This window comes from Eurosta solidaginis, chromosome 1 (assembly GCF_040869045.1).
Source record: "Eurosta solidaginis isolate ZX-2024a chromosome 1, ASM4086904v1, whole genome shotgun sequence".
Classification (NCBI taxonomy): Eukaryota; Metazoa; Arthropoda; class Insecta; order Diptera; family Tephritidae; genus Eurosta; species Eurosta solidaginis.
Genome location: NC_090319.1, coordinates 175337376 through 175362194, shown reverse-complemented (window position 1 = coordinate 175362194; position 24819 = coordinate 175337376). Strand labels below are relative to the sequence as shown.

General features: G+C 33.2%; 1 protein-coding gene across 2 annotated transcripts in view; it reads right to left on the bottom strand.

Moving 5' to 3' along the window:
* FASN3 (Fatty acid synthase 3) overlaps positions 1-24819 on the bottom strand; it is a 1015587-nt gene that overhangs the window by 237563 nt on the left and 753205 nt on the right. The gene's annotated exons all lie outside the window — the stretch shown is intronic.

Below are 24819 nucleotides of genomic sequence, written 5' to 3'. Positions count from 1 at the left end.
TTGTTTTTTTTTTTTTGTTTTTTGATTATTTGAGTTACTAGCAGGTATTTTATATTGTTTTTAGCCTATTCTTATGGACTATTATTTCCTTATTTTGTATATTGGTTAAAGTAGAAATATTTCCTATTTCTATTTTCTAATATATTGGGAATTTGAAGTAAAAATATTTTCTGCTATTATTTTCTATTCTATTTTGGACTTAGAATGAAATATTTTCCCCTATTAGTTTTTCCTATTCTACCGGTGGCTAAAGTAAAATATTTTTCCTATTCTGTAAAATTCCTGTTAATTGTAAGGTTTTCTTAAATGAGACCCGGGCTAGTAAATTTATAATTGTTTCCTTAATTTGGTATTTCTAATAGCTAAAGATGTATGATTCTTATATTAACTAGTTTTATTAAACAACGCTTTCCATTGTTTATTAAGTTATACTAAACTAAGAACATATAAAGTAAGAAATCTGCATTAATTATACGAAAAATTTAGGAGTTGTGATTGATGGAAGAGCAAGGTAATTTTAATTAATGGGTAAACGGTAGGTACAGTGGATGCAAAAATTTTCATATCTTATACTTTTTTGTTTTTTTTTTTCATATTTTCCAGAAATATATTTTGGTCTTATGTGTGTCATGCGATTTCTGCGGCGGCCACAAAGACAGAATCGTCATGATATTAATGAAGAACTTATTTTAGTTTTTACCGGGATTTGTCACTTTCACTACCTCTAGGGTTAGTGCAATTATTAGATCTTTGAGAACTTGGGTACCAGTTTTTATTTTAAATTTGCCTACTGCAGTAAATTTCTATTATTTATCACCAATTTGTCCCTCAGGACAACTGTGTTTTTATTCTTTACAAGTCCTAGATTGGCGGCATTTGTACAACGTGTGCACATTCATTCCGAAATAAAGACATGAATTAACAATACCCATACCTATTTACATACGTCCTATTCGAATTGCTTGAAATTTGGTATATAAATTTGCCTATATTAGTATTAACGATCCTTTTTTCCAGGAAGTAGACCAGAGACGTACTTGAACTGGAATTAGGACTAGGACTGGGATTGAGACTCGGAGTGGGACTGGAACAAAATACATACCACCCTCTGGGACTAGCAATAAGGGTGAAGAAGAATGAGAAGAACTTGAGAGAAGAGACAAGAGAGAAGGAGACTGAGAAAGAGATTGATAGAGACGAAGATAGAGATAGATGAAGCGAAAAAGACGGAGGGTGGGGTGAATAAAAGGATTAGGAAAAAGAGAAGAGGGGGGGGGGGCAGAGTAAGACGGAAAAAGCTTATTAAAATGTATGCAGATAGACCAAATTAATTTGCGTTAACAAACCATTTTTTACAGCAAAAAGTATGTATACATATTAGTGTAAGGATTAGGCAAAACTTAATTTTAGTTATATACCTTCATATATACTTATTAAAATTTAAGCCTGTATTACAAATATACATGTATGGAAATCTTTGGTTCACCCAAGTGTTCCCACTCAATCTTCTCAACATTGTTGTTTTTCTTTCTTTACACTCTCTTCTGTAAATTTAGTTCATAAAAACTTTCATGGTCAAGGTTATATTTAAAAATTTGCAAAAAGATGTGTGATCTTATTATTTGTTTTTAAGTAGTTTCTCTCTAGCTCTGCGAGCATATACACCCTTTCATATATACATTTAATGTTACGTATATTAGACTGTTTCGAAAAAAATCATTAGAGCTACTTTGCTTTTCGTAGAAAGCTTATTTTTGGTCATCATACTTGATAACGAAAAACTCGTAAGTGCAGTTATGGAAAAGTAATGCGTTACCATAATAATTAATTTCCCGGCAAATTTTACCGTAACATAGCAGCAACGACGATCATGGAAGGCCTTCTACGTATCATCCATAACTAATGTAAGTAGGTACTTTTTACTATTATTATGTATCGCATTTAAATTTTCCATAATCTTTCAATTGTAATTTTTTTATATACACGTGATTCTAAAAAATTTATTTTTAGTTTCAAACCCACAGTTTGTATTGTTTAATACAGTGAATAGATATTCTTAGAATTCCATTCGCTTAATTAGTGAGGTAATTAAAATTTATTTTCTTTAATTCCGAGTACTACTCACAGTACTTTTCTTATATATGACCAGTAGTCACCATATTTAAAGATCGTTAACAAAATTTTTGCATTTTTTTATATTCGCTATATATTACATTATCTTGATAACTTTTTATTGGACGCTATTCTATCGGAATTTTTTCTGAGCGTTCATACCTCTCTATATATATAAATGTCGCTGTATTTATACATATGACAACTAAAAGTAGGTCACGGATCACATATTTGTAAGAAGCAATGTTGAGGTAGATCAGTGATTGGGCTACCATAAAAAAAATCATGTTAGCGAGTATGTAATCGTATTGAATTTTAGAAAGATACTTTAAAGTAAATCATTAAAACTCATTGTTAGATAGATTTTGATTTTTGTTTGGAAAGATACATCTGTATAAGGAGAATAACTCTATTGAACATTATTATTGTAAATTTTCCCAAAAGCTATATTTGAATTATTGAAAACATCTCGTTTTGTATTAATTTCTAAATACTTTCCCGCAAATTCTATTATCTAAAATTAGATTAATATTAGTACTATTATAGTAAGGACGCATTACGTGTGGAAAAAGAATACAAAAATGAAAAATTTCAGAATTTAAAATCCTAAAAACAATGGTGTGTTAATTTAGTATCAATTGTTTCCGGGTAGAAATGTGAAGAGATAAGAGAGACAAAGGGGACTTATAAACATTTTTTTTTGCGCAATAAAGGCAATGGTAGGGTGGGTATGGAAGCGCGAGCGCTAGTCCATCTTCGCTGCTCCTAATGTGTAAACCGTCTTAGTTTCTGCGATTTTCGCTTTCTTTAGTTTCAGTCCTATCCATTCACTCGATGCAAAACTTTTTTTATTCTCTATATCTCATTAACGACGGATATAAATTTTTGTGTGATACCTAAAAGAAAATAGGGGCTCTGTAATAATAATAATGTAATGACGCCGATCTTGGAGAAGAGGTCGCGAACCACCCCAACCACCGCTAGCTAGCTGCAAACATGGGCCCGATAGATCTCGACGATCAACATATGTGAGATTTCAGGTATGGATGCTTTTCGATAACATCCGGTTCCTTTTCTTCTTTAAGAAGAGCCTAACGTCCTTGATTAAGGTGGAGTTTGGGTGATATCGCCTTAAACCCATACCCATAAAATCTTGGCGCGTATTTAGTTGTTTGGATTGAACTGCAACCAAATGTTGCCACGCGTGGCCCAAACCTGTGGTCAACGTGTGGCAACTGGGCGTTAAACAAACAACAACACTAAAAACAACTAAAAACATTTCATCTCTTCCATTTTAGTAGCTGACTCTTCCACATCAGGATGAAAAGTGTATTCAACGTCGATTCCTTCTAATTCCATAGCTTCCCTTACTCGGATTTATTGCCAGTAATATTCAATCCACGTTCTTCCAACTCTTTTTTCAGTTTCTGAATCTTCAATTCACTCAACTTGGCCATGTCCTTGTTGTCCTCTGCAATTTATTTAACAATTCCTCTTCTGACGCTAATTGTAGCGAATCTTTGGGAAATTCCTGATAATTATGCACCTTCTGTTAACGTTCGAATCGCTAACTGTCGAATAAATAACTCCAATATTCATTATTGCAAAATAGCCTTTATTTGAAATACTTTTGGGGTAGTACTTCACAAATTCAATTATACTTCATTACAAGCGTGTTTAAATCAAATCCTCAGCTTGCGCTCTCTGTTGTCTCGTTCGCATCTTTCTCCTAAGGTCTAAAATTTTCTCGAACATGGAACAGTTGTATCGCATACTTGGTTATTTATCTATATGCGTGTGCATGTGTGAGTAACAACTTCTGTTCTTGGCTAATGACTACATGTGCGTATGTAGATATCTCTTCACTTCGAGCTACTGGTTATGTGTGTGGAACATTCTTCGTTGCCTTGTACATAAGCATGGCTGCTTACTGTTTTTGTTGTTGTGATTATTTACTTACAGCATAGTGATGTCAATATTCGCCACAATAGTATAAAAAAACTAAAAACATGCTTTTATAGTATGTGAAGCTAAAAATTGGAAAATAAATATAGTTTAAAAAAAACTAAGAAACACGCACTTAAATAATATCGCTCGAAGCTTTCTTCACAATAATACTAGTATATTTCGTTCATTACTGTTTTAAACTTATTTTTAACTTTACGGTATTATTTAAAAGCGTGTGTTTTAGTATTCTTAAAGTGTATTTATTAATCTAAGGCTAAGAGTATATTCAGTAAATGTGAATTCAAAACTGAATCTAGACTCTGGTCTGAAGTTTAAACGTTTAGAGAATAAGTAAGCATCTATAAAAATAGCATGAACAAGAATGCTTAGATTCATTTATGATGTATCGAGTTTGCCATATAGTTTGGCAACACCAAACCGCTATACATTTCATTTCATTGCAGTCTACAACGTAATGCTGGAACAGACCTTTGTGAGCACAATGTTAGGTTGTGAAAGACATAGACTTATTCTAGAAATGTAATGTATTCTAGAAATGTAATGTATTCTAGAAATGTAAAGATATGTGCAGTTTGAAATAAAGCATCGATGAATATTAAACAAATACATGGTGTGCCAACCCTGGTTGTGATAGTTTATATCCGTCGATCTTTTTATAAAAACTCTATAGAATATTTTTCACGAATATACAATAATTTACGATTATTTTCTTTATGAAATAAAAATCGGTTGCACATTGTTTTTTAATTTCACAATTAATAGAATTATTTATTTTCAGTAAGTTTTCAAACACCATTTTAAAAATCGTATTGGAAATGATATACACCTTTGTAGAAAGGTAACAAAATTTGTCAAAACTTCTTCTATATTGGTTATGCATAATCCATCGTTAACATGAGTTGAAAAAGAAAGCGCCATAATATACTCATTTCATGGGCTCACTTATTTCAGCAGTTGAACATTCTAGTTTTATAGCTTGGGTTAAACTGCAACACAATTCACACGTTCATTAAATCTCTCTTACAAAATAAAGGGCCGATCGCGCTTAATAAAAACTTCAAATGAAACCATCTGTTCAATTGCATCGCATTTAATAAAAATTTCAAATAAATCATTAAAATAATTTTTTGTTTTTACAGAATAACAGAAAAAGAGTAAAATATATGCTATATAAGACTACAGCACATTAAATAAAACAGAAACATTCAGCATGGCATATGATGCCAGAAGGCAGTGTCAATTCAGAATACTTGGTAAAAGTCTACAGACCTCTCTTTTAATGATAGAAGCGACTTTGTTAGTCTAAGGTTATAAAATCTACACATGACCTTCGGCACTTTTCGTCTCCGCGCTTGGTTTCACATTTTTCCTGCTTGTTCGATTATTTGCAGCTCTCGCCTTCTTTTATTCTCGCCCAATCTGATTGCAACGTCTACGTTACAAACTTCGGGCGATAAACCCTGTTGAGCTGGCTCATCCGATTTTGCATTCCCATCTGTTCCCATATGACCAGGGACCCAATAAAAATGTATATTTCCCCCTATCCAGAATCTTTCCAGGGATTGCTTACGCTGTAACGCACTTTTTGATGTTGTGCCATGAGAGATTATAGCTTTAATTACTGCTTGGCTGTTAATATAAAAATTGACGCGGCTGCAGTTTAAGCTATTTTCCTCCAGTGTTTTCACTGCTTTAGCTACGGCTACTACTCCCACCTGCAAAACTCTACAGTGATGTGGCAACTTGTAGGATCTGCGCAGGTGCAGAATGGCTTATAATGCAGCCGTCGCAGTTATATTCAGGGTTCCCGCTATGCTAAGCATAGATTGCCGCCTATTATTCTTTTTTGAGTGGTCGTCCACCAAAATAGTCGTAGGACGAGCTTTACAATCGCTATAAATATCCAACGAGAGAGAGAGGGCTATAGATCCCACGTACACCCCAGCATTCTTTTACATGCATATAGTGCTGGGGCCTTCTTCACTTTCTCCTCCACATTGAGCTTGAACAATAACTTATTGTTTAGAATCTAGGTATTTGGTGCAGAGAAATTTAATTTTCCATAGATAACAATGATCCGCATGAAAATAAAACTAAGTCATGTCCGATTACTTGAGTAAATTGCGAGATATGCTATTGAAATTTGGTGTGTTGGCTCCTACCGCTCTTCAGCCATCGCTGCTTTAAATAACCTTAATCGCACAATAACCACGCCCATTTTTATATCCAGTGTGTACTTGTATACAAGGGTATTATAGCTTTAGTTGGGTAAAATAAAATTTTGTTTGAGGAATGTCCACCCGTCAATTAACAAAAATGAGACTACTTAATTACCTAATTGGCGCTTAACAGGGCTCGAATCGTAACATACGATCACGGATCGGCAAACATACGATCACGGATCGGCAAACATACGAAAGAAAATTACGTTATACGTCAGACGTATTAGCAAAATGTGATTATAACATACGACAGCAAACGGAACTTAATTTCTTTTCATTTCACAATAAATTTTATGATCCATATTAGGTTGGATTGTATTTTTAGCTCACAATAGATTTTGAACTGTCAAATTGGTTGCCAAACATATAAAAAAAAGGAAATAACTGGTATACCTAGACCCAATTTTATTGTTTTGTGTGAGTAATAGCGAAGGCGATGAAAAGATAGTCCGAAGGCAGTTAAGAGAGTGTAGTAACCCTTTGAACTTATCGAACAAAGCGTAAGGATATCATTTATGTATTATTTCTTTGTAACAAAAAATTATTGCAGTTTCTTGAAGAGATTTCACTTAACTTAAGAAGCTTTTAGTTACTTTGCGGAGAAGTAAAATTTTAAGCAAGTCGATACCAAAGTGGGAGTCTCGCCATGAATTCCGCCAATATATCCTTTTGGCTTGTTTGAATTCGACCTTTGTTAATAATAAGAGTTTGAAATTTATTATTTTTTTATTTTTATTTTTCTATTTCATCAATTTTCTTACATTTTCAATGAAATGTGTGTATATACGATCGCCAGTTTTTTCGACATGTACGTTCAGTCACTCGTCACGTATGTTGAGATTCAAACCTACGATCGAAGTATTACTTTCACGCAGGGATGCACCTTAACGTTAAGCTAATCGTTTATCAAAAAATTTCCACCGTTTCCGTTGAAACACTTCGAAATATTATCGATAAAGAAATTATCAAGATAAATTGTATCTCGTTTTTAACCGAAACGAAAAGCTTTCGTTAACGTTAAAAACGTTAACAAAAACGTGATACTTTATGTTTGAATTGTGCTGGCAATGCTATAGCCATGGAGAAGCCGTAATGTGGCAACAACGAGCGCACATACAAACACAAACTCTATGTAATTTGTTTGTGTAATTCGTTGGTGGTAATGTCAAAAATACTCTGAGAAATGTTTGTACTGTCAAAATTCATGAGAAAAGTTGCAATCAGCTTGGCTAATGCTTTCACCTTTAATGACTCCGCCATCAATCAGCTTTGCCAGCATAGTTTGAAATTAATAATCAACATAAACGATTTGATTTCGTTTTGATATGGCAGAAAACGAAACGAAATCATTTCGTTAATTTGACGATCTTAACGTTAATAAACGAAACGAAATGACTTCGTTTCGTTTATTAACGTTGATTATCGTAACGAAATGATATCGTTTCGTTGGTTAAGCATGCCTGCTTTCACGTATGTCATCATCTGAAAATCATGTTTATACGATCACGGATGTTACGATTTGGCACCAGTTTAAACGGTTATGGCCATTGTTTACTATATAGTTTGGCAGCTTAAGTAGAGTTTATGTTGCGAATAGAGTGGAAGGCAGTGGACTAGGCAGTCGAATGTCATATAATGAAGGAATGGTGTTCGGAGATTTTTCAAAGTTAAAAAAAACAAGTAAGGAAGGCTAAGTTCGGGTGTAACCGAACATTACATACTCAGTTGAGAGCTGCGGAGACAAAGTAAGGGAAAATCACCATGTTGTAAAAAGAACCTAGGGTAACCCTGGAATGTGTTTGTTAATGATAATTTTAAAAGGGAGTAGGCCTAAGATCTATAGGTGAACGCCTTTTCGAGATATCGCCATAAAGGTGGACCAGGGGTGACTCTAGAATTTATTTTGTATGATATGGGTATCAAATGAAAGGTGTTAATGAGTATTTTAAAAGGGTGTGGGCCTTAGTTCTATAGGTGGACGCCTTTTCGAGATATCGCCATAAAGGTGGACCAGGGGTGACTCTAGAATTTGTTTGTACGATATGGGTATCAAATGAAAGGTGTTAATGAGTATTTTAAAAGGGCGTGGGCCTTAGTTCTATAGGTGGACGCCTTTTCAAGATATCGCCATAAAGGTGGACCAGGGGTGACTCTAGAATTTGTTTGTACGATATGGGTATCAAATGAAAGGTGTTATACTATGTTCAAACAGAAAAATAAATTGAGGAAAAATTTCGACTTGAATTGAGTGCTGTTCATACAACTCGATTTAGCTTACACAATAGTAATTTGATAGCTGGTTGGCTCATCTCTACAGCAAGAACATACCTTTGTTCAGACTGTCAAAATGAACACGCACATTATTAGGCGAATGAAATGGAATGAAAACATAAAACTTTGAAATTTTTGTGTGTTGTAAGAAAATGTGTTCAATGTTTTGGTTTCATTTTGAGTTTGCCATCTTCTTTTGACAATTCCTACTCCAGTGAAATGAAAGATATAAAATCAGCTGATGAGATGCGCCAACCATATAGTTCAGCCATGCGTAACTGACGTTTAAATATACTCAATAAACACACTTTACAATGTTGCATTTGCAGTTTGAAACAATTTATTACGCAATTTTTTTTAAATTGGCAATTTATTATTACAATTTATTATATGACAAATTGCGTAATAAATTGCCCAAATAGTATAAATTGCCAATTTGGTGTGTGTTTGAACCTAGTATTAATGAGTATTTTAAAAGGGAGTGGGCCTTAGTTCTAAAGGTGGATGCCTTTTCGAGATATCGCCATAAAGGTGGGCCAGGGGTGACTCTAGAATTTTTTTGAACTATATGGTATCAAATGAAAGGTATTAATGAGGGTTTTAAAAGGGAGTGGCCCTTAGTTGTATATGTGAAGGCGTCTTCGAGATATCGACCAAAATGTGGACCAGGGTGATCCAGAACATCATCTGTCGGGTACCGCTAATTTATTTATATATGTAATACCACGAACAGTATTCCTTCCAAGATTCCAAGGGCTTTTGATTTCGCCCTGCAAAACTTTTTTATTTTCTTCTAGTTAATATGGTAGGTGTCTATAGTGTTAACTACTTTGTACTCTTTACTTTAATTTTTAAAATAATTTTAATTGAGTTTTCGTGTTAACTTTAAATTTTGAATAACTTCAAAAAAAGAAAATTCTAAATAGTTGGAAAATATTTAAACTCAAAAATAAACAAAAATAAATTTTATATTGCAAACCAAAATAAAAGAGTTTTTTAAAATATCAACTTGAATGTTGATATATTGGCGATCCTCAATCGAACCAATTAAATAGCAATAATTTCATGAACAATATATTTTATCTTTTTTGACAAAAGTGGTGTAATTCTTCCGCGCAACCAATTTTTCCCATCTAACTGAAAGCAGCTTCTAAAAGAAGCTAATAACAAGTTTCAATATATCTTCAACAGTCGCCTTGTCAATATTAAATGCAAAACTAAAATATAAAAGACATATTTGGTTCAAGTCATTATGAATTGCTAAACAGAATTTAAAAATATATGAAGAAAAATGAAGACAACCCAGTGTAATTTGTGAACTAGAACATTTAATACATGAGCGAAATGAATAATTAAACCGAACTTTCGCGCTTAATTATATATATATACGAAAGCTCATAACAAAAGTTTTAAAAACCTGTTAAATTAATTGTGATAAAACATTAGAAGACAACCAATAAAGGATGTACCATTTTCGCAGAGTGTTTAACAGTACACCTAATTTTGTTAAAACAACACCCGCTGGAACTAAACAAAAATAACTTAATTAATTGTTAAAACTTTGATAGAAATAATAAAATAGTTAAAAATGCAACAAAAAAATTGTGAAATAATTAAAAAAACTAAATTTTTGAGTGATTTTTCGCAACACATTGCAACATATCTTTAAGTTACGCAATATAAAACACGTAAAAAGAGAAGTTTAAATATGCTAAAACTCATTTTTAAAAATAAATGCCAGATCAAAACAATACTGCCACTGTTTCAAATACTGCCATAGCTGTGGAAAATTGATCCAGCATTACTCAGGAAGTTTCATCTATAAAATAGTGTCACTAACCTCTCCCTACATTTCATTCGTATATCCAAATATTTTAACATTCAACAAGCAACATCGTCATATAGTGTACCGTTTATTGGAACCATTCATGATCTTTAACGTCCTCTACACAAATAAGAGCATCATTATATTTTAAAGCCATTGCATATTTAAATTTATCAATCAACTCTTCCATAGTAATAAATCGTAAATATAAATTTTAAATAATTTTAACATTTCTAAATGCAATTTTTATTTTAATATTAAATTAAAATTTCAAATTTATTTTAAGATTATTTTTATATCTTAAAAATTTTAATATAAGTTATTAAATTTACTTATTTTTTATATAAAATTAAATATTGTATTTAAATTGTTAACTCCCTTTCCAAAAAAATTCTTAAATATTTTCTTATTTTCAAATTTTTCATTTAAATTTCTTTTCATATGGTTCTACGTTCACCAATACGAACTCGTAATTTTACAAATTCAGAAAATCAAAATATCAACCATACAAATAACATCATGACTCACAATACAACTCAAAATTCTAACATTAACACAACACAAAACAACATCGCTAATACAACACAAAATACTTCAACACAAGATAACTTTACAAATTTTCCTTCTACTAAATCTATTAAATTACCACAATTTTGGCAAGATTGTCCTGATGCCTGGTTTTTGCTTGTTGAAGACAATTTGAAATTAACAATATCAGTGATGATAATTTAAAATTTCAAAATGTTCTAATTACTCTTCAACGAGATACTATATCTAAAATTTTAGATGTTATTAACCCTCCTCCTCTTTTTAATAAATATGATACAATCAAAAAAATTCTATGTGAAAGATTTTCTCTTAGCGAAGAAAAACGATTAGAACAATTATTTTCAAAAACTGAACTTGGTGATCGTTCACCATCTGAATTATTCAGATTTATGAAATCACTTATAGGTTCTGACTCCATAGTTAGCCAAGAATTACTCTTTAAATTGTGGATTCGTAAATTACCACAAGAAATACAAATTCATTTGACTTCCAATAATAATCAAAACAGAGATGAAATTATTATTTTAGCTGACAAACTTTTTGATTTAATCAATAAACCTCATTCTTCCAAATCTCCTGTAGTCTCAAGTATAAATAATAATATTTTAGAACAATTCGTTAAAAATTTAACTGAATTAACTACGGCTATTTATCAAAATTTAAATAAAATTTCTAATGATATTAATGATTTACAAATCCGTTCAAGATCTAAAGATAGAAATAGATCTAAATCTCGAAATTTTTCAAGATCAAGAAATTTTTCAAACAATCGTAAATTTAATTCACAAACAACTATTTGTTGGTATCACAAAAAATTTAAGAATAACACTCTTAAATGTATACCCCCATGCAATTTTAATCAAAAAAATTCAAATTGCGAACAAAATTTAAACTGAAACGAACCATTATGACGGTGACGGATAATGGAACTATTATTAAACCTACTCGTCACCTATTCATATTTGATAAATTCAATAAACTTAATTTTCTTATCGATACCGGCGCAGTTGTATCAGTTATTCCTTTTTCTAAATTTAAAATTTATAAAAGAAATTCGGATCTTACTTTGACCGCAGCAAACGGTTCTTCAATTGAAACTTTCGGTACAAAACTACTTAAAATTGATTTAGGTTTAAGAAGAGATTTTGAATTCCCATTCATTATTGCGAACATTGATACACCAATACACCAAACTTTTTAGAAAAATTCGGAATTATTGTCAATATTAAAAATAAAGAAATAATGGATTCTACTACAAAAATTAAAGTTGCTGGATCTTCTGGATTTTCTGATATTTTCTCACTCAAAATTCTTATTGTCGAAAATAAGTTTTCAAAATTACTTAATGAATTTCCATCTATTACCTGTGAACCAGTTTATACTAAAAAAGTTAAACACCATACGGTTCACAGGATAGAAACAAAAGGTATTTTACCATTTTCGAAACCCAGACGTCTTGATCCAATCAAACTTAAAATCGCTAAAGCTGAATTTGAATTTTTAGTTAAAACGGGTATATGCAGACCCTCAAATTCACCTATTGCATCTCCACTTCATCTCGTTCCTAAAAAAGAACCAAATGATTGGAGACCTTGCGGAGACTATCGAAGACTTAATTTTATTACTACACCAGATCGGTATCCTTTACCACATATTCACGATTTAACAATTGATTTAAAAAACAAACAATTTTTTTCCAAAATTGATCTTGTGCGTGCTTACCACCAAATTCCAATGGCAGAAGAAGACATTCATAAAACTGCAATAACTACCCCTTTTGGAATGTTTGAATTCGTAAGAATGCCTTTCGGTTTACGAAACAGTGCTCAAACTTTCCAACGCTTTATTAATGAAGTATTTTCTGATTTCGATTTTGTATTTACATACATTGATGACATTCTTATTGCCAGTGATTATGAAGATCAACATATAAATCATTTAAAATCAGTTTTCAAAAGACTTGAAGAATATAATTTAAATATCAAAACTTCAAAATGTACTCTCGGTGTAAATAAATTAAATTTTTTAAGTTACGAAATTTCAGGCGAAGGTATTAAACCATCTTTAGATAGATTTGAAATCATAACAAATTTTGAAAAACCAATTTCTATAAATAAATTACAAAAATTTTTAGGTATGATAAATTACTATCACAGATATATTAAAATGTTAGCAACAGAACTTAATCCTCTGCATGAAATGTTAAAACATGCAATTAAAAACAAACTCAGCTTTCGAAAATGTTAAAAAACTTTTTGCTAAAAATACTTTACTTACACATTTCGACAAAAATGGTACTTTATCATTAGCAGTAGATGCATCAATTGTTGCTATTGGAGCAGTTCTTCAACAAACTAGCAATAATATACTAGAGCCCTTAGCTTATTTTTCAAGAAAATTAACTACAACAGAAACTAAATATTCAACATTTGATCGTGAACTTTTGGCTATTTATAATTCAATTAAACATTTTAAACATTTTCTTGAAGGTAGAACTTTTACTATTTATACTGATCATAAACCTTTAATTCATGTTCTAAATTCTAAAGTAGATAGATCTCCTCGTCAACTACGTCATCTTGAATATATTTCTCAATTTACAAATGATATTCAATATATACGTGGAAAAGACAACATAGTTGCCGACACACTTTTCCGTATTCCAGAAATAAATGCAATTTCAACTCAAGATATAAATTTAGAAACTTTATATAAAGAACAACAAACTGATACATTTTTACAAAAAACCATTTCTGATCAAAATTCTAAAAATAATTTGAAAGAAATTCATATTCCAGTTATTAATTTAAATATATGATGTGATGTTTCTCTACAACCTTTTCGACCTTTTGTTCCACATTCTATGAGAAGAATTATATTTGACAAAATTCACTCATTATCTCATCCAAGTCTAAGAACAACTAGAAAATGAATTCAAAATAAATATTATTGGCCTAACATGCGTAAAGAGATTAACGATTGGACTTCATCTTGCATCAATTGTCAAAAATCCAAAATTTCAAGACATACTAAATCTCCTATCCAAAAAATTCAAATACCATCAGGCCGTTTTGAACATATTCATATGGGTATTGTTGGACCTCTTCCAGTTTCAAATGGAAATTGTTATATTTTAACAATTATTGACAGATTTTCACGTTGGCCTGAAGCTTATCCACTTAAAGATATTTCAACAAATACTATAGTAAAAATTTTTATTCAAAATTATATACCACGATCTGGTATACCATTAAATATTACAGTAGATCAAGGTTCACAATTCACTTCAAAATTTTTTATGGAATTAACTAAACTTTTAGGTTCTCATAAAATTCATACACCTCCTTACCATCCCCAAGAAAATGGCATGATAGAGAGATTTCATCGAACTTTAAAAACAGCAATTATAGCATCAAACGACTCGGTTCATTGGTCTGACATTTTACCATTCATTCTACTTGGTTTACGAACTTCTATTAAAGAAGATTTAAAATGTTCATCTGCTGAACTTGTTTATGGCCAAACACTTAGAATACCTGGTGAATTAATTATTTCAAATAGTAATAAAGAACATGATTTTTCTAATGACGCTCTTCATAAAATAAGAGATTATTTTTCGCTTGTTCGTTCTAAAGTTTTTCATCATAACAAAGAAAATTTTTTCGTTCCTAAACAATTAGAAAATTGTGAGTATGTTTTTGTTAAAGTTCTTCGTAAATCTAATTTAGAATCACCTTATGAAGGACATTTTAAAGTTATCTCTAAGAAACATAAAACATTTACAATTCAATACAAAAATACTATTAAAAATATTTCAATTGATTTACTTAAACCAGCAAACATACTTATTAACACTAATTTAAATACAAATACATTAAACAACAAAAAACAAAAAAAGGTTACATATAATATTAATTAATAATTTGTTTGTTTCAAATTTTCTTGGAGGGGGAGTAAATATAGTGTTAACTACTTTGTAATCTTTACTTTAATTTTTAAAATAATTTTAATTGAGTTTTCGTGTTAACTTAAAATTTTGAATAACTTCAAAAAAAGAAAATTCTAATTAGTTGGAAAATATTTAAACTCAAAAATAAACAAAAATAAATTTTATATTGCAAACCAAAATAAAAGAGTTTTTTAAAATATCAACTTGAATGTTGATATAGTGTCACACCCATTTTACCAAGTTTTTTCTACAGTTATATTTTGCGTCAATAGACCAATACAATTACCATTTTTTTCGTATTTGGTATATAATTATGGCATTTTTTTCATTTTTCGTAATTTTCGATATCGAAAAAGTGGCCGTGGTCATAGTCGGATTTCGGCCATTTTTTACACCAATACAAAGTGAGTTCAGATAAGTACGTGAACTGAGTTTAGTAAAGATACATCGATTTTTGCTCAAGTTATCGTGTTAACGGCCGAGCGGAAGGACAGACGGTCGACTGTGTATAAAAACTGGGCGTGGCTTGAACCGATGTCGCCCTTTTTCACAGAAAACCGTTATCGTCCTAGAATCTAAACCTCTACCAAATTTCACAAGGACTGGTAAATTTTTGTTCGACTTATGGCATTAAAAGTATCCTAGACAAATTAAATGAAAAAGGGCGGAGCCACACCCATTTTGAAATTTTCTTTTATTTTTGTATTTTGTTGCAGCATATCATTACTGGAGATGAATGTTGACATAATTTACTTATGTATATACTGTATATACTGTAAAGATATTAACTTTTCTTTTAAAATTTGAATTTAAAAAAAAAAAATTTTAAAAGGGGGCGTGGTCGTTCTCCGATTTTGCTAATTTTTATTAAGCAGACATATAGTAATAAGAGTAACGTTCCTGCCAAATTTCATCATGATATCTTCAACGCCTGCCAAATTACAGCTTGCAAAACTTCTAAATTACCTTCTATTAAAAGTGGGCGGTGACACGCCCATTGTCCAAAATTTTACTAGTTTTCTATTATGCGTCATAAGTTCAACGCACCTACCAAGTTTCATCGCTTAATCCGTATTTGGCAATGAATTATCGCACTTTTTCGATTTTTCGAAATTTTCGATATCGAAAAAGTGGGCGTGGTTATTGTCCGATATCGTTCATTTTAAATAGCGATCTGAGATGAGTGCCCAGGAACCCACGTACCAAATTTCATCAAGATACCTCAAAATTTACTCAAGTTATCGTGTTAACGGACAGACGGACGGACGGACGGACGGACATGGCTCAATCGAATTTTTTTTTGATACTGATGATTTTGATATATGGAAGTCTATATCTATCTCGATTCCTTTATACCTGTACAACCAACCGTTATCCAATCAAAGTTAATATACTCTGCGAGCTCTGCTCAACTGAGTATAAAAATGATAAAAGCTTTAATATAAATAAAACTATAGTTTTAATAACAACAAAAACGCCATATATATTCTGTATACATAAATTTGTAAGGATTATCTCACTTTAAAATTTGAATTAAATAATCTAAAGTTTTTTTTTGAAACTGAGTCGAGAACTGTGCGTGTGAATGTGCGAATTTTCACCGATCAGCTGTTAGTTGCGCTACTTGGTAAAATTTACAATGGTAATGGCTGTTCATGAAAGCGCGCCAGTCGCTATCTCGCTATGCTTACTGGCGCCAATTGATAACACCGCCGGAATTTAAATCGTTTTGCACCTGTTGCTTTCAGCGAAGTAGAGGCCGCCCTCATTCTCTGTTTGCGTATGTGGATTCCGGTAAGAAAACTCTCTTGTTGTTGTTGTTGTTGTTGTAGCAGTGCTTCGCCCCACCTAACAGACGCGACCGATCACAAACTGTCATAAATATCCTCTAACGGGAGTCCAAGGAAACTTGCTGTTTCAACAGGGGTGGACCATAGGGAAAGGGGTGTTAGAGGCATTGGTTCCACATTACAATTAAAGAGATGGTTGGTGTAATGTGGGGACACATTGCAGGCGGGGCATACATTTTGTATGTCGGGGTTGATTCTGGATATGTAAGAGTTTAACCTGTTACAGTATCCAGAACGAAGTTGAGCCAGAGTGACACGCGTTTCCCTGGGGAGTATGCGTTCCTCTTCCGCAAGTTTTGGATACTTTACTTTGAGTACTGGATTCACCGGGCAATTCCCGGCATAAAGGTCCGACGCCTGTTTGTGGAGTTCACCAAGGACCTGCTTGTGTTTTTTCGCTTCATACGGCTGGGTTCTCAGGTGCCGTATTTCCTCAAAATGCTTACGGAGATGACTCCTTAAGCCCCTAGGCGGTGTTGGCTCGTCGATCAGATGTCTGTTGGGATGCCCAGGTTTCTGGGTATTCAACAGGAACTGTTTGGTCAGCATCTCGTTTCTTTCCCTGAATACTCTCTTAGCTTTCATTTGCATAACATAGACTAGCTGCTCTAATTTAGAAAAAAAGTGTTTAGTTGTGCAAGACGTTAATAAAGTTAAAAGAAGATATCAGGTTCAAATTTCGCCTGAAGGTTTTCCTTGCTATTATGAAAATCCGTATGAAAATCGACAAAATCAGTTGTGACCATCCCAATTGTATACAAATACTATATCTTAATTTCGAAAAATTTTAAATTCAATGATTTATTACTAAAGATAGTGTAAGTGATGAAACTCAATAAGTGGGTTGACTTTATAATGAGAAATAGAAATTTGGAAACATTTCCATATTTCCATATTTAGGCCCGGCTTCTCAGTGGTTGGTTAAGCTAAGCTTATACTAAGTTTGCTTAAACTCTAGTCAAATTTAAACTCCAGTTAAACTACTGAGCAGTTTTTTAGTCACAGTTATAGGCCGTCTTCGAGGTAGGCTTTTTTGTAGGGCTTCTTTATTATCTAGATAATTTGCAGATACGCAACGGTTGTGCCGTAAACTTTAGCAATTAGGTTATCATAATCAGCGTAGTATTGTCGTGGAATTTTAATAGTTAGTATCTTCGGATATTTCATGTTGGATTTCTAAGTCACCATTTCCCAGTTTGAGTAGCCAGCTTTTAAACTCAGGGTCATTATTGGCTCGCATATTTTGAACTAATCTATGAATTTTCACCTTTGACCACAACGGTGAGCGTTTAATGCAATTTTCAATAATTGAAGTTCTGGTGGCATGTCTAACAACTGGAAGAACTTGTCTAAAATCACCTCCAAATACAAATATTTTTCCTCCAAATAGCAAATTCGCATTTGTTATATCTTTCAAAAGCTTATCAACAATGGTTATTGCATCCTTAGGTACCATAGATACTTCGTTCCAAATAACAAAATCTGTTTCCCGTAAAAGCTGTGCTTCTTTTGAGGTTGGCCGCATAGATGACACTGAAGTATCTGAAATAGGCACAGGTAGCTTAAAAAGAGCGTGTGAAGTTCGTCCCCCAGGTAACAGATTCGCAGCAATGCCTGTCCATGCAACTGGTAAAACCACTTTATTTTCCCCTCGGAGGATGTGACATAGCGTAGTGTAAATAAATATTTTTCCTGAACCTCCTGGTCCGTCAATGAAATAGCAGTTTGGAGATTCATTTCTAACCGAACTCAAGACTTCTTCCACTATTGACGTTTGCTCTTGATTCAGTTTGATAAAAGCTTCTTGTCCATGTTGACGTTCTTGTTCAATGTTGTAGAGTATGTTAGGCTGGTCAACTATAGTTGGTTGAGGTAAGCAAAAGTGTTGACACGTTCTGCCATGCATTTTAAAGACTGTAGGACTCTTCGCGCTGGTGTTGTTTTTGGTAATCCTCTGATAATGCATCACGAAATATATGCCAAAGTTCAAAAATGCTGGTTGGTGAACAGAAAACGCAAATAATTGCAAAAATCCATCTCAACTGAGTTGGCATTTGGTAAGTTACAGCTTCCTGCAAACATTCTTTCCACTCAGCATTGTTACCTACTAAATGCAATTTTTCCGCAGCTGCTTGAAAACTATCATATACTACATCATTGACCGTACGTATTTCCGTGTATGATTTTGGTCCATTGGTATAGAGAAGTAAAAGACGAAGGAAATACCTTTCATAATCCATTGGATTTACGGTGTACATCCGACCAATGCACTTACTGTTTCTCGCCCTTATGCACCATTTGCCTTTAGACCATACGTAGTGTTCGGGGATTTCGTGGTATAAATACTGACGAGCGTCCTCTTCTTCGTTGCAAAGCTTGAAAAACGCCATGAGTTTGGAGTCCTTGCTAATATTGGTTTCAGCTTCGCGACCAGCTCGAAAGTAAATCATCTGTTCTTCTTGTAAATGGACAGGTAGCCGCTCAATAGAATGTGAACGATGAAAGAGTTGGCGCTCATGAAGTTGCCACATTGCCTCTGGAGGACTAACATAGCGACAGTCTAAGAATGCATTAACTTCGTCTACATTTACTTCCCTTTGCCCGTCAGAGTTAGTGCTCAATTTCAGTGAAGCACAGTCATGACCCTTATAAACGTATTTGTACAAATACTTAACAGATTTAATTGAGGAACAATGCTCGACATTAATGTGGGTCTGATAATTTCGACTTAGGTAAGAATTATACGGTACGATCCAGCGATTGTCGATTTCCTGATTTTCAGTAGTTGCTGTAACAGAATTCTCACGACGTCTGTAAAGAGGGTAACCATTTACATTTATGTTTGTTTCACTTCGAAATTCTTTGGGGAACCCTTTACTACACTGACCGCCTTTCATACAGGGGCTGTTTGGAATTAAAATACCGCATGGGCCATGTGTCATAGTTTGTTTCATAATTGTAAAAAGTTGCGGGTCTTCCTCATTATTTGGAAGATCGGCAGAAATTAAGAAATCCACATCTTCAATTGAACGGAGCTTATCGACTTCTCGAAGCATAAGAAGAATATGCGCGAGCAGTAAGCCTCTTTTTTGGAATTCGATTACACTAACATACGCAATAGCTACACCTAGTACGTGCTTTTTTAATAAATCATATAAAAGTGATTTGAGTTTTAAGTGAAATACTCTTGACATTAAATCAAGCCTATTTTCTGTCCTCTCATACGGGTTGAGTTCTGATGATATTTCAATCCATTTAGGGTTGCAAGTAAATGTAAGGAAAATGTCTGGTTTGCCAAAACGGGATACTATACTCATAGCATCTTGATAATCTTGAAGCATGTTTCTCGGACTACCAATAAACGAAGACGGAAGAATAACAGGAAGTCCTGTAGCTGCACCTCTTTGAAGAGCATCTAAAAATAAAATAAATGTAAGGCGCGATAACCTCCGAAGAGATCTAAGGCCGAGCTTCTCTTCCAATTTGCGTCGTGCTCCTCTTGATTTTTCCCTACAAATTGGCCGGACGGGACCTACATGTTTTATGCCGACTCCGAACGGCATCTGCAAGGCAGATGAGTTTTCACTGAGAGCTTTTCATGGCAGAAATACAATCGGAGCGCTTGCCAGACACTGCCGAGGGGCGACCCCGCTTAGAAAAATTTTCTTCTAATTGAAAAATCTTATTTCTAAAATTTTGATGTTGCTTCGCCCGGGAGTTGAACCCAGGGCATACGGTGTGATAGGCGGAGCACGCTACCATCACACCACGGTGGCCGCCTCTGAAGAGCATCTGCATGAAGGAAATCCATTAACCCTTTATAGCTTTGAACTCTTAAATCTTTTTGATATGACCTAATGTATGCAACTCTGGAGCCCTCCACTTTGACATAACTGTCTACAACGTATTGCTGAAATAATTTGCCTGAAGCTTGTATTATATTAAATTCACCTCTTATTGCTAAACGGTAACAAAAATATTGCAATTGAGTAGTAACGGTTCGTATTGCAGTTGCTTGGATGTCGACATGTTGCATACCTGGTCTCCATCCTGCGTCTCCACAGGGAAAGAGCAGAGGATAGCACATTGGATCTGAATGGGGATTCAGATACGATATTTTACTAAGTGATCCATCTGACTTATAAGAAATTGTAAAGTCAAATATGCCTGGTGGAACGCCATCTTGACCCAAAAAAACTGCCGCAACTTCAGATACAGTGGGTGCATTATATTTTCCGGGATGGAAATCATTTTCCGTAGTAAATTGTATTTGCATATCAGCAATATTAATAGACATATCTTTGACACAATTGAATAAACTCGCATACGGATTATAGGCTATAAGCATTGTTTGTAGTTGGTTCATAAGAAATTGGCAACAGCTCTTATTAACCTCTCGGTTTGTACGATATTGCAAAGCATCATCATTGTCTAAAATAAAGAGGCCAGCATATGAGGGTGTTTCGCTCTCAGGTGGTTGACAAGCTCCAATTCTATGATATACTTGAACGTTTAGCTTGAAACAAAAGGGGCCTCTTCCAGGGATGTTAACAAAGTTTACTTGAACTGATGCAAATGCTAGAGCGTTGTTAAATTTTCTTACGTTTTCCAAATAGTTTTTGTTACAGAATCATTGCGTTCGATTATAGTTTTAAGTTCTTCACATACAGAAATTTCTGGAAAACTCACCTTCCCTTTGTGACAACAAATTGAAGAACTTCTATCGCTAACTTCACTGGCAAATAGTTTGGCCATACAAAATATACATTGTTGATCCATACGTCCAACGCTATGTGGTTCTTGAATGATTCCGAGGCGTGCGCAAAAATAAGTTTTTGGAAGCTTTTCCTGTATTCTCCTAGAATTTGTGTCACTGCTTAACTTTAAAATATATGATGGTACCAAGTCACTCCTACGCTGGACTACCATTTGAGCACTTTGTTCCTGTCGGCGGTTACGCATTGTTTGCCTTGCATGGGCTAGATGAATATTTCGTTGCTGACTGGGTCGACTTCTTCTACCTTCTTGATGTCTTCTTCGCTCAGTTGAAAGATTTAAGGTGGCCCTAGGCATTATAATCTAACAATATGAACAAAATGTGAACACATATAATTCATGTAAAAATGCACATCTTAGAACTTACCAATTATTTTTTTTTATCGCAGGTGTATAAAAAAGATTTTCAATTACGAATAAAATCAGCTACTCTTGTGAGACCACAAAACATTATACAAATATGCCTAAACAGCTGTTTGAATTTCAATATTCAAGTGTAAATCTTGATGGCGCGCTCGGGGTGGGTTGGTTGAGCACTATGATATTGACTACTGCCTTTAATTTTGCATTTCAAATTTCACGTGTAGATGGCGCGCTCGCAGTGGGTGATATTCACCATATTCACCACTGCCTAATATTGTTCAGTCACAATAGAGTTGCAGTACGAATTGATTTTTTTGTGCATTCACAATCGCTCATTTTAAATAATTTATTTTTATTAAATACGCTTAAACAAAAGCACTCTGCTAATTAAAACATGGTTTCGCATGAAGAGATAACCCCCACCTTTAAAACGATACCTTATTTATTAATATTGGTTCCAAGTGAGAGCAGAAAATTAGGAACTAACACAAAAAGACCTTACAGAAATAATATATATGATTTTACAAAATTTCTCAAGGGTTAGATAATGATTGGAGAATGAAGTTGGATAACAACTTGATAACTATTTGGTTTAAGAATAATTACAGCATAATGTTGGATATCAGCTCCGGAACTTGATATATATTTCCCTAAGCCTGGAGAATTTTTTTCCATGTTTGTTGCCTCATCTACAAATTCGAGAGATAACAAAAAACAGGGCGGCCTTAAAGTGTGACTGAAAAACTGTTCAGTAGTTTAAGTCAAGTTAAATTTGACCAGAGTTTAAGCAAACTTAGTTTAAGCTTAGCTTAAGCAACTACTGAAACACCGGGCCTTAGAAAAAGAAAATGTAAAAGTTTTTTAACCCGTAAATCAAAAGTCGTTGAAGATATCGTGTTGAAATTAGGCGTGTACACCAAACCGAGTCGCAAAAAAAAGTTGCAAAAGTTACTAAATAACATTAAAAGTGCTATAACTTCTTAGTTTATTGACTCAGAGAAATGGTTCAAAAGCAACAATGTTATGAATACTTTCGTCTGGTATAACAAAAAGGATACTTTAGGGGTATAAAACCCTACTAAGTGGCCTAATGAAATGAAAATGACTTCATAGCTCGAAAGGACATTTAAATCAAATAATCAGATTTTCAAGACCAAAATAATAAGACCAATCAATTCCAAAAAATCGAATGTAAAAAAACCAAATTACAATAAAAAGACTAAAAACATAAACACTTAAAAAAAAATCAATATCATAATTTCGAAAAATTCGGCTACTCATTATTAAATTGCTGAAATTTGATATGTGGATTTTTGGCTTTTTAAGAAAATAGAATTTTAGTAAAATCTAAAAGCGCGGGCATGGCTCCGCCCACATATAAAAGAAGAAATTTTAAACGTTTTCAAGGCGTATGATACTATTAATGATACAAGCTGAACAAAAATCTACCAATGCTAACGAAATTTGCTATAATGACATTTTATGCTTTCATTTCATTTCATTTATTGTACTTAATTATGTAAAGCAAAATATCTTTGTTTGAAAATTGTAGAAATCAGATAATAATCAACCCACTTTTTTTTAAAGATACTGACAGAAATGAAAAAGAGATCTTAAAACATTTACAAACCGTGGCTCAGAAGTCAGAAGTACTTAATACTAGCTACTCTGCCATTTTGCTCTAGTATTGTTCTTGGTATTATATTGAGGCATGAGAAAAATTGGTTAACGACCACGCACACTTATTTTTAAAAATTGCTTTAAATTTTAACTATCACAAAATTGGCAATATATATGACACGTAACTACCAGTGTTTCCAGAACTATTTCAGAAAAAAGGGTAGATGGATATAAAATGTTTAAGGCTAAAAAAGAGCTTAAAGCAACTTTTCAAAAGTTTTATTAATTTTTGTCAAAAAAAGAAAACATAACAGTACAAACATCTAGTAAAAAAATTAAATTTTTTTTACTTCAATTTCATAAAAAATTAATAAAATAATTTACTGATGCAATCTGTGTTTAACAGCAAGCATTTGACCACTCTTCTACTAAAACTACAATCATTTTAGTGCAGTATAAAACAGTATAAAATAAATGCAAGACGCGATAGGTTCCGAAGAGATTTTAGGCTAATTTGCGTGGTGCTCCTTAATTTTCCTACAAATTGGCAGGACGGGACCTACATGTTTTATGCCGACTCCGAACGACATCTGCGAAGCTTTTCCTGACAGAAATACACTCGGAGTATTTGCCAAATCACTTCCGAGGGGCGATTAGAAAACATTTTTTTATTTTCTGTTCGTTTTTTGGTCTTTAGTTTGTTAAAAATTCCTGTAAATTCTCGAGCTCGCGGCCATACAATATTAAATAACACACAAAAGTTTTTAATTTATATGCGTTATATATAGGTCGACCAACTATTCCTCAAGATCACTTCTAATTGAAGTCGTGAAGTTTTTTTCCAATTGAAAAACTTGTTTCTAAATTTTGTATGTTACCTTGGCCGGGAGTTGGACCGAGGTCCCTCCGTGTGGTAAGCGGAGCACGCTACGCACTGCGGCGGCCGACACAGCATACCTACATAACAACAGAGACAATTTTAAAGTAGAGATGTTGCATGGACGAAAAATAGTGTGAAGCAAGCTTCACAAAATTCTATTAGGTCACATTTACCACTCACCATAGCAGAATGTGTTAAACTACCACAGCCTGTATTTATTATTTAACAATTATTTGTACACTTTTTATTCAGCTAATGCGTTCAGAATTTACATTTTTAATCTCTAAAACTACAATCAGTGTATTTTATGTGCTTAAATTATGTTAAAAATTGTGTTAAAGTTCGTGGTGTGGCGGAAGTGACCTTCTAAAACTTTGTGAAGCTCCGCTGCTTTCCACATCTTTATCTTTAAAAATTTTTGAAAATAAGAAGGA